An 11775-nucleotide genomic window follows, 5' to 3' on the forward strand; every position below is an offset into this window, starting at 1 on the left:
GACTGGGTGGGTAATTTACTTCAACTTTAGTGGCAGTTTCAGTGACAGACGAAAGTTCCGAGAAGCAATTAATGAAGAGTTTTCTTCACTTATGGGTAACGGGGTGGGTAATTTACTTCAACTTTAGGGACATGGACAACGTATCTATAATTTTTGATTGCTCCATGCTATATTATCTACTGTTTTGGACATTATTGGGCTTTATTATCCACTTTTATATTATTTTTGGAACTAACCTATTAACCGGAGGCCCAGCCCAGAATTGCTGTTTTTTTGCCTGTTTTAGGGTTTCGAAGAAAAGAAATATCAAACGGAGTCCAAACGGAATGAAACCTTCGGGACGTGATTTTCTCAACGAACAAGACCCGGGAGACTTGGACCCTACGTCAAGACACAAAAGAGGAGGCCACGAGGTAGGGGGGCGCGCCTACCCCCCTAGGCGCGCCCTCCACCCTCGTGGGCCTCCTGTTGCTCCACCGACGTACTCCTTCCTCCTATATATACCTACGTACCTCCAAACGATCAGATACGGAGCCAAAAACCTAATTCCACCGCCGCAACTTTCTGTATCCACGAGATCCCATCTTGGGGCCTGTTCCGGAGCTCCGCCGGAGGGGGCATCGGTCACGGAGGGCTTCTACATCAACGCCATAGCCTCTCCGATGAAGTGTGAGTAGTTCACCTCAGACCTACGGGTCCATAGTTAGTAGCTAGATGGCTTCTTCTCTCTTTTTTGGATCTCAATACAATGTTCTCCCCCTCTCTCGTGGATAACTATTCGATGTAATCTTCTTTTTGCGGTGTGTTTGTTGAGACTGATGAATTGTGGGTTTATGATCAAGTTTATCTACGAACAATATTTGAATCTCCTCTAAATTCTTTTATGTATGATTGGTTATCTTTGCAAGTCTCTTCGAATTATCAGTTTGGTTTGGCCTACTAGATTGATTTTTCTTGCAATGGGAGAAGTGCTTAACTTTGGGTTCAATCTTGCGGTGTCCTTTCCTAGTGACAGTAGGGGCAGCAAGGCACGTATTGTATTGTTGCCATCGAGGATAACAAGGTGGGGTTTTCATCATATTGCATGAGTCTATCCCTCTACATCATGTCATCTTGCTTAAGGCGTTACTCTGTTTTTAACTTAATACTCTAGATGCAGGCTGGATAGCCGTCGATGAGTGGAGTAATAGTAGTAGATGCAGGCAGGAGTCGGTCTACTTGTCTCGGACGTGATGCCTATATGCATTATCATACCTAGTGTTGAGGCATATCTCTCTCGAGGTAGTTTTGGTGATTGATGACAACATGTTTGTGGACTAATCATGTGTGTTGAGTAGTTCACAGATTCATCCTTGGCACGAGACGTTTTCTTCCCTTCGGAGTGTCATTCAAGACGGTGTAGCTCTTTCGTTTCTCTTTCAGTGGACTAGTTGCGTATAGGGCACCGTACTATCAAGAGGGGGTCCGCTGGGGTATTGCTTGGGTGGAATCAACACGTACACATCAGCTTCTCACCCTCAGAGCTCTTCCACTTTATTGCAGAGATCTCTTCTCTTTCTGTGTCCTGTTTGGGTTCCAGCGATAGTACCGCACAACCCAGTGGTAGTACCGTTGAGGAGTCACAAGCGGCAGTACCGCTTCGCAGCGGTAGTACCGCCGGTGACTCCACATCAGTAGTACCGCTGGCCTGCCTGGCACCACCGCCTCGTCCTTAGCCTCGACGGAGAGATCTTCTCTCTCTCTTGTCTGTGTCCCAGCGGTAGTACCGCACTACCAGCGGTAGTACCGCCGAAGGGTCACAAGCGGCAGTACCGCTCCCCAGCGGTAGTACCGCCGGTGACCCCGCAGCTGTACTACCGCTGGGCTGTCTGGCCCCTACCGCCTTGACTCGAGGGCTCTTTTTCTCGTGTCGGGTTTTGCGGCACTAGTTGCGGCAGTAGAGGCAATAGTACCGCTTTGGAGCGGTAGTACCACCCTTACCATCACGGTAGTATTGCGTTGGGTCCAGATCCCTGCTGCTCTTCTCTGCGCGGCAGTACCGCTAGCTGGAGCGGCAGTACCGCTGGCTCAGCGGTAGTACCCCCCCTTAGCAGTACTACCGCCCTGTGCGGGGTTGGTTGGTGGGGCAACGGTTGGATTGTTGCCCCCACTATAAAAGGGGGTCCCCTTCTTCCCCTTTGGCTCACCTCTTCCCCCTCAAGCTCCATTAATTCTCAAGCTCCATTAATGCTCCAAGCTCCATTTTCGCTCGATCTATCTCTCTAGCCAATCAAACTTGTCGATTTGCTCGGGAGTGGTTGAGAAGGCCCCGATCTACACTTCCACCAAGGGATTTTCGATTCCCCCACTCATCCCTAGTGGATCTTGTTACTCTTGGGTGTTTGAGCACCCTAGACGGTTGAGGTCACCACGGAGCCATAGTCCATTGTGGTGAAGCTTCGTGGTATTGTTGGGAGCCTCCGATTAAGTTGTGGAGATTGGCCCAACCTTTTTTGTAAAGGTTCGGTTGCCGCCTTCAAGGGCACCAATAGTGGAATCACGACATCTCGCATTGTGTGAGGGCGTGAGGAGAATACGGTGTCCCTAGTGGCTTCTTGGGGAGCATTATGCCTCCACACCGCTCTAACGGAGACGTACTTCCCTTCAAAAGGAAGGAACTTCGGTAACACATCCTCGTCTTCACCGGATCCACTCTTGGTTATCTCTTACCTTTACTTGTGCAAGCTCTTTAGTGTTACTTCTCTTGCTTGCTTGTATGCTTGTTGTTATTGCATCATATAGGTTGCTCACCTAGTTGCACATCTAGACAACCTACTTTGATGCAAGGTTTAATTTGTTAAAGAAAAGTTAAAAATTGGTAGTTGCCTATTCACCCCCCTCTAGTCAACCATATCAATCCTTTCAATTGGTATCAGAGCCTCGTATCTTTATTAAGAACTTTACCGTCCAAAGAGTATGGTTGATACCGTAGACGGTATGGAGGAACACTCCGGTGTGAATCCGACCTCGTCTATGGGCGATGGGGGAACCTTGGTCTCTTGTGAGGAGTTCAACGTGGCCTTGGAGACATTGAAAACCTCCATGACGACCGAGGTTGAAAGCATGTTTACTAAATTTCTTGAGGGGCTTAAACTATCCACCGCACCGTTGAAAGTGGGTGACCCCACCGACAAGGTGACGGATGCTATCTCCGACAAGGGGGAAGCTAGTAGTGAAAAGGCTCCTTCTTCTAGTGGTAAAAATGGCACCGGCATATTTGCTCATGTGGAACCACCACTTGTTTATGGTGGACCGGTTCCTTCCACTCATTTGAATCATGCCGGTCCTCCCCCTAAGATTGTGAAAAATGAGGACTTTGATTCTTGGGTTTACCGCTTTAAACATCATTTAAATCATGTGAACACTAACCTTTGGAGAATCATTGAAGAAGGTTTCTATCCGCACGATCCAAGCAACTTCACTCCTTGAGAAGCCGCGGATAATCAATTCAATGAGAATGCTCTCTTCATCATTCAAGATGCAATCCCACCCGAAGACCTACCTCATCTTCGGCCCTTCGCCTTGGCCAAAGACGCATGGATTTGTGTTGTCTCCCTCTACCGGGGAAGCGCAAGCATTCAACGCTCCAACTATGAAGTGGTGCAAGATGAGGCCGATGAGTTTGCAATGAAAGAAGATGAAGAACCTCGTGAGCTTTATCGGAGGGTAACCAAACTCGCGGTCTCACTCCGAGATCATGGGAGCAAGGACACGGATGACAATTGGATCAAGCGCAAATTCCTCAAGGCAATGATGCCCTACCACAAGGCCATGTCCTCCGTCATTCGTCAAAGACCGAACTTCCACACTTTGACCTCAAGCGAAGTGTTGGATGAGTTTGTAGCCATGAACATTTTGGACAAGACCGCCGACAATGCGGTGCTTCGTTCTCAAAGGGCAAAGAAGCCCAACCTTGCTTTGAAGGACACGCTCTCCATTGAAGAATAAGAAGAGGAAGAAGAGGAGAGCAACCCCGAGGATACGAAGTATGCATATCATGAACACATGACACTCGCTTCAAGGCAATTTTGGAGCAAGAAAAACTCGAGGCCAAACTTTAACAAGAACAACTCAAGTGGCACGAAGAGCAAGCAACGTGTAAGGACTTGCTACAATTGTGGCAACGTGAGTCATTTTGTTGCGGAGTGCCCGTATGAGAAGAGGGAAGACAATGGTGGCAAGCTCATCCGAAAGGACAAGGCCAAGTCGTTCCCCAACAAGAGCAACTTCACCAAGAAGACTCCTCCCAAGGCATTGGTGGTACAAGAAGAGTACAATGAGGATGACGACGATGATGAAGGTGATGAGTCGGTTGCCATGGCCTCTGTTGCCATTGTGACGACTCCACGGATGTCCCTCTTCGACTCACCCAATGAGAGCATCGCCGCCAAATGCCTCATGGCTAAAGCCACCAACAAGGTAACCCCCAACATCAAAACTACCATCATTAATCATCCTTCTCCGACGGATAGCATTAATGAACTTGAGGGAGCGAATGTGGAGACAAATGAGTTTGAGGCCTTTATGGGCAAACTTAAGGGAAAATCCAAGAAGCACTTTGTTGCTCTCTTGGAACAACTTGGTGAAGCCAATGACATGATCGAGGCTCATGAAGACACCATCACTAAGATGGAAGAGCATAGTCGTGACTATGCCGATGAGATTTCGGATCTTTCCAATGCTCTTGAGGAAGAGCGTGGTCTTCGTTTGGCTCTTGAGGAGTCACACAATGTTGATCATGCTAAGTTAAAGAAAGATTATGATCATGTCCTCATTGTTTCTCATGTGCTAAACTCCGAGAAGGCCGAACTTGAGGTTGATCTTGCTAGACTCAAAGAGGAGTTTGATCTACTTGACAAGGCTCACAAGGTCTTGAAGGGTGCTCATGCTAGCCTCAAAGGGTCTCATGATCAACTTCAAGTAAAGCTAACCAAGGAAAAAGCCATTTTCCTCGTATGATGTTAATTGATAATGCAAATGCTACTAACCCGTGTTGTGAGCATGTGCATCTCGTTGAGGAGAACGCTAAGCTAAAGGGGCAACTTGAGAGAGGTCTTGCGACTTGCATACAAGGCAAGAAGAACCTCAACGACCTCTTGATCAACCAAAAGGGAGTGGTGGCCAAGGAAGGGGTTGGATACGTGCCCGACTCCAAGAACAAGAAGAAGAATGACCAGACCAAATGACCTCCTCCTCTCATGCAAACCTTTGTGAAGGAGGGAGAGAGTGCCTCCGAGGAGAAGAAGAAGAAGAACAATGAGAAGGGTGGCGTTGTCAAAAAGGGCAATGCCACTCCTCGCATCAAAGCCGGCGACTTTAATCCTTCATATGTGTTATGCCGTGCTAGTGATGGGCATGTCTATGCCAAATTCGTTGGTTCTCCTCATGAATACATTGAATGGTCTATTTGGGTTCCAAAGACCCTTGTTACTAACATCAAAGGACCCATTACAAAATGGGTACCTAAAACCAAGCATTAATCTCTTGTAGGTGTTTGCTTCCGGTGGGGGATCATGGTTGCTCGATAGCGGAGCTACAAATCATATGACCGGAAGCAAGGACTTGGTGGCGGATGTGCACAAGATTCCATCTATGCCCACCAATGTCGAGTGGGGTGACGCCTCATACTCTAAGGTATTGGGACTCGGCAAGGTGGTCATCTCTCATGATCTCACGATCGAGAAGGTCATGCTTGTTGAGTCCCTTGCATACAATTTACTTTCCGTTCGTCAACTTGCAATCATGGGCTTTGCCACTTTCTTTGATATCTATACCGTGGCCCTCTTGTGGAGCAAGACTCTTAAAGTAGCCTTTGTTGGGCATGTCGAGAACGGTCTATATGTGATTAACTTTTCAGAGCGACCCACTAAGACCGCGACATGCCTAATGGCTAAAGTTGTTGTGGGATGGCTTTGGCATCGCCGTCTAGCCCATGTCAATATGAGATCTTTGAAAAGCCTTCTCAAGGGGGACCATGTCCGTGGACTAACGAATGCTAGTTTTGCTAAAGATCGTGCTTGCAGTGCTTGTATCGAAGGAAAGCTACATGAGAAGGCTCACCCTCCCACGACTATCATTTACTCAAAGAGGCCTTTGGAGCTCCTTCACATGGATCTCTTTGGACCTCCATCCTTCGATAGTCTTGGAGGTAGGAAGTATTGCTTGGTGATTGTGGATGACTACTCAAGATACACGTGGGTGTATTTCTTCAAGAGGAAGAGCGAGACCCAACAAACCATCATTGACTTTGCAAATGAAGCACAACGTCAACACAATGCAAAGATCTTGACAATAAGAAGTGACAACGGCACCGAGTTCAAGAACTACACCTTGGATGAGTTTCTTAGTGATGAGGGGATCAAGCATCAATATTCCGCACCTTACACCCCTCAACAAAACGGTGTTGCGGAGAGGAAGAACCGGACGTTGATGGATGCGGCAAGGACCATGATGGCGGAGTTCAAGTCTCCGTACAACTTTTGGGCCGAAGCCATCAACACCGCGTGTCATGCATCCAATCGGCTCTACCTCCGCAAGGGCTTGAACAAGATTCCATATGAGATACTCACCGGTAACAAGCCCAACCTCAAGTACTTTCGGGTGTTCGGGTGTAAGTGTTTCATTCTCAAGAAAGGTGTTCGGTTGTCTAAATTTGAGGCTAGAGCTTATGAGGGCATATTTGTTGGTTATGCTACAAACTCTCATGCTTACCGTGTCCTCAATAAATCCACGGGACTTATTGAGGAGACATGTAACGTGGAGTTTGATGAGAATAACGGCTCCCAAGTGGAGCAAAGTGGCACTTGTGATGTAGGTGATGAAATTCCTCCTCAAGCCATAAGAAGAATGGGTGTTGGTTTTATCCTACCCATTGAGGAACCCCTTGTGGCCGAAGGAGAAGGACAATGCTCCACTCAAGTGGAGCCATCACCAACCCAAGACCCACACACTTCCGAAGAACAACATGAAGGCCCTCGTCCTCAAGAACATGACCAAGGGCAAGATCATGCTCAAGACAGTGTTGACACATCAAGTGATGCCCAAGGTCAAGTTCTCTCCTCTGAGCAAGTTCAAGAACAAGAACAAGCTCAAGACGACGCTCAAGATAATCAAGTGATCACTCCTCGTCTCACCCCCGAGGAGGATTTGGAGCGTCGTGCCGCCAAGGTTGCTTCCAAGCTCTCCACCAAGGATCATCTCATGACGAATGTGCTTGAAAGCTTAAGAAAGGGGGTAAGTACTCGTAGACAATTAGCAAACTATTGTGAGCATCACGTGTTTGTCTCTTGTGTCGAACCCCACAAGGTCTATGAGGCGCTAGAAGATCCGGATTGGCTCAATGCCATGCATGAAGAACTCAACAACTTCGAGCGCAACAAAGTGTGGAGATTGGTGCCAAGACTGATGGGGAACCACAATGTCATTGGAACCAAGTGGATATTTAAGAACAAGCAAGATGCCCATGGGATTATCATTCGCAACAAGGCTCGTTTAGTAGCACAAGGCTACTCCCAAGTCGAGGGTATCGGCTACGGTGAAACCTTTGCTCCCGTTGCTCGTCTTGAATCCATTCGCATGTTGATTGCATATGCTTCTCATCATAACTTTAAGTTACAAAAAATGGATGTGAAGAGTGCTTTTCTTAATGGTCCTATTAATGAATTGGTTTACGTCAAGCAACCCCCCGGGTTCGAGGATCCCTACTTTCCCAATCATGTGTATCAACTCGATAAGGCACTCTATGGCCTTAAACAAGCCCCACGTGCGTGGTATGACCACCTTACCGAGTTGTTACAAGACCGTGGTTTTGAAGTTGGCCTAATCGACCCCACTCTTTTTACTAAGAAGGTCAAAGGGGAGTTGTTTGTGTGCCAATTATATGTTGATGATATTATCTTTGGTTCACTTAACAAAGCTTTCAATGAGGAATTTGCCGCTCTCATGACCTCAAAGCTCGAGATGTCTTCCATGGGAGAGTTGAAGTTCTTTCTAGGGTTCGAAGTGAAGCAAAGAAGAGAAGGAACCTTCATCAACCAATCCAAATACAATCAAGACATGCTCAAGAGATTCAAGCTAAGTGACGTCAAGCCGGCTTCCACTCCAATGCCCACCAAGTGCCAACTTGACATAGATCCCAATGGTAAAGTGGTGGATCAAAAGGTATATCGCTCCATGATTGGATCCTTGCTTTACCTTTGTGCATCTAGACCGGATATCATGTTGAGTGTGGGAATTTGTGCATGGTTTCAAGCCGCACCTAAGGAAAGTCACTATGTGGCGGTCAAACGAATCTTTTGATATTTGGCTCATACCCCAAACTTTGGCTTATGGTACCCAAGAGGATCAAACTTCAAGCTTGTAGGGTACTCGGATTCCGATTGGGCGGGAGACAAAGTGGATAGGAAGTCCACTTCCGGAGGGTGCCAATTCCTTGGTTGCTCTTTGGTAAGTTGGTCTTCCAAAAAGCAAAGTTGTGTGTCTCTCTCGTCCACCGAAGCGGAGTATGTAGCAGCCGGTAGTTGTTGTGCACAACTCCTATGGATGAGGCAAACTTTAAAGGATTACGTTGTCACTTGTGACAAAGGGCCTCTTTGGTGTGACAATGAAAGTGCCATCAAGATCTCTCTCAACCCGGTGCAACACTTCAAGACGAAGCATATTGAGATTCGGTATCACTTCATCCGGGATCACATTAGGCGAGGAGAGATCGAGCTCAACTATGTCAACACTCATGATAACCTTGCAGATATTTTCACGAAGCCCTTGGATGAAGCAAGATTTCGCGAGTTAAGGCATGAGCTAAATATCATTGATTCGAGCAATGTGGCTTGAACCCTTGCACACCCCACCACGCTCAATTTGTTGTCTAGTTTAGGTGTAGGCATGGACATAGGGGGAGTGTTGTTCTCTAAATGAACTCTTCCTCCCCCCATTATGCATAAATTGATCAAGTCTTTCACTTTAGCCATTGTTGATGGTACTTGTATTTCAAAGACGAGTTTTGGTCATGGGCCTAAGGTTAAAATCTTCGCGGCGCCGTACCTCTTGACTCAAACATAGGTGGCCTCGGCCCCGCCCTCTCTTGAAGAGGTGTGTCTTGGCCGTTTGCTGGTGTGCTCTCTCTTCTTGCCTTTTGTTTTTTTTTGAGCTAAGCCTTGTTGTTTGGTTGCCGTGGCGTGCTGGGCGGTACTACCGCTGGTGGTGCACGGTACTACCGCTTATAAGCGGTACTACCGCCCCCAGCGCGGCACTACCGCTGAGAGACGGGACCAGGGGGTTATATCAGGGCAGGGGGAGGTTTCTTCTCCCCCATACCCATTCACTTTGCCCCCTCGTTCCTCTTCCTCTCTCTCCAGCCTTGCCACGCCGTGGGAGGGCTCCGGCAGATCTTCGTCTCCGGGGCGTCCCTCTCCATTTCCTTCGGTGGAGTCGATCCCCACCTCGTTCTCTTGCCATGGATGCCGGTATTGCCCCCGTTCCTTCTCTCCCTTTGTCTTGTTTTCAGATCTTGCTTCTTAGGGGTAATGGTGGTTGCATCTCTAGATTTTTGGCTAAATCTAGGCTTGAGTAGGTTGGAGAAGGAAACTAGACTGAGAAGGCAACTAGACTATCTAGATTAGAGTTTGGTAGGAATATTTTTGAATTTGGCAGGCCGGTAGTGCCGGATCTGACCACGGTAGTAGGAAACCGCTGTTTCCCCGCCTCGAGTGGTACTACCGCTCTCGTTGGAGCGGTACTACCGCTCTCTTTGGAGCGGTACTACCGCTTGGGCGGTACTGCCGCGGGCATGTCACGGTACTATCGCTGCCTGCCAAGTTCCATCATGTTCCTGCCTTATCTTGATCCTTTTGTTGTGTTTGTTGGCTTATGCTCGTTCTTTCTGGTTGTTTTGCGTGTTCTTGTGTTTGGCTCCAGGTGATGAACATCCTGAGCATCAAGCTCGCCGTATCAACCCGGGCGTGCAACGTCAAAGCGCTACCACACCTCTGAGTCAGCCGGTGGTTCCTCTAGCACCCAACCGCCACCAGCAGGTGCATCTACAAGTGTTCCTCCACCTCCTCAGCAGTCGAAGAGATCCGCCAACAAGCCAAAAGGAAAGACTGACTGAGATGACTGCCAAGGAGTTTTGGGAAAGGCGTCGCCGCAATCCCTATGAGGTGGACCAAGATCCCACTTTGGTCAACCGCCCGTTCTGGAACCGATTTCAGTTTACCATCTATTTTGATGTGATCAAGGCCAAGAAGAATCTCTATGTTGATGTTCGCTCCATTGACACTGATGCCATGGAGAAGGACCCTGAGTACTTTGGCGAAACCCTTCAGATGTGCACTCAGTTGAACATTCTCAGGATCATGCAGTTCAACAAGGATTTCGATGCAGAGTTGGTGGCTCAATTCTATGCTACCGTTCATCTTGGAATGGATGCCGACAGGACTCTGACTTGGATGACCAATGGCAAGTTGCTTTCCGTCAAGTGGAAGGCCTTCATGGAGTTACTTGATGTGGAAGATCGCGGGCTTGAGACTTCAGTAGGTTTCCGCCCTCACCGCAATACTACATCCACCCACAAGCAAGCCCTTTGGCCCTACTGCACTGTGAAGGTTCACCTAGTTACTAAGAGGGAAACCTATGAGCTGTCTCCGTATCTGGACATTCTTCATCGTGTCTTCCGTGAGACTCTCTTCCCTCGCATCGGGAATCTGGATATGGTCCACTCATATCTCATGGACATGCTTCTTTTCTGTTAGCATGAGAAGGAAGCAAACACTGGAGAGAGCCTGGATATTTCTCATGTTATGTGGTCTGAACTTCTTTCTGCCGTTTCTGAGCGCAAGTGCCCGGTATATGGTCCATTCATCATGAGGCTCATTGAGAGGGCCTGGGCACAGATCTATCCCAGAGTGATGCTAGAAACTGGAGACTTGGTTTCCCATGAGATCAAGCGTGTGAGGAAGAAGGACAATTGGGTCACCCCAGCGCCTAAACCCGGGGGTCCGTCTGCTGCTGCTGCTGCCATGGAGACCGAGGGTGGGGCTGCCACTGATGATCACGAGGAGGACTTTGGGCCCTCTAGTCCAGAACCTTCGTGGGCGAAGAAGCTTAAACGCAAGATGAAGAAGCTTTTCTGCATGGAGTCTCATGGTCAGTACATGACTCATGTGGCGGAGAAGCATGCCAGGGTGCGCCACAAGGAGCTCATGCGTCACCTGGGAGCAACAGTTGCCAGTGGTTCTGAGGGACAGATCACTGAAGAGGAGGAATGGATTCATCAGCATTGCCCTTGGACCGAGTCCGACGCCGAGCAGTTTCCGACCAACGACGAAGATGCAGACGATCACGCTGAGATGTGATGTTCGAGATCCTCAGCTTGCCATCACCTGGAGTCGTAGCGTCGCTCTTTGCCCTTTTGGTGTCTCGATGCCAAAGGGGGAGAGAGTGTAGGGATTTGTGTTGTTGCCATGCTTTGAGTGTGTCTTTGTGTCGTCTTGTGTTTTCTTGTGTGTTCTCTCGGTGTCTTTGTTTGGTTTGGTTTGGTTCCTGTGAGACCTAAGTTCTAGACATATGGTGTGAGACATATGCTCCCTATCACTACCTTATTACTTATGTCTATTCAGTACTGTAGTATATTATGAGTTGCATGCTTGTCCTGTTTTATACTCTTCTCTCATATATCATGTGCTTAGAATTGTTGAACTATAAAATATAGGGGGAGTGTTGATCCGGATGTGTGTTTCT

This window comes from Triticum urartu, chromosome 5 (assembly GCF_003073215.2).
Source record: "Triticum urartu cultivar G1812 chromosome 5, Tu2.1, whole genome shotgun sequence".
In the NCBI taxonomy this organism is placed as follows: domain Eukaryota; kingdom Viridiplantae; phylum Streptophyta; class Magnoliopsida; order Poales; family Poaceae; genus Triticum; species Triticum urartu.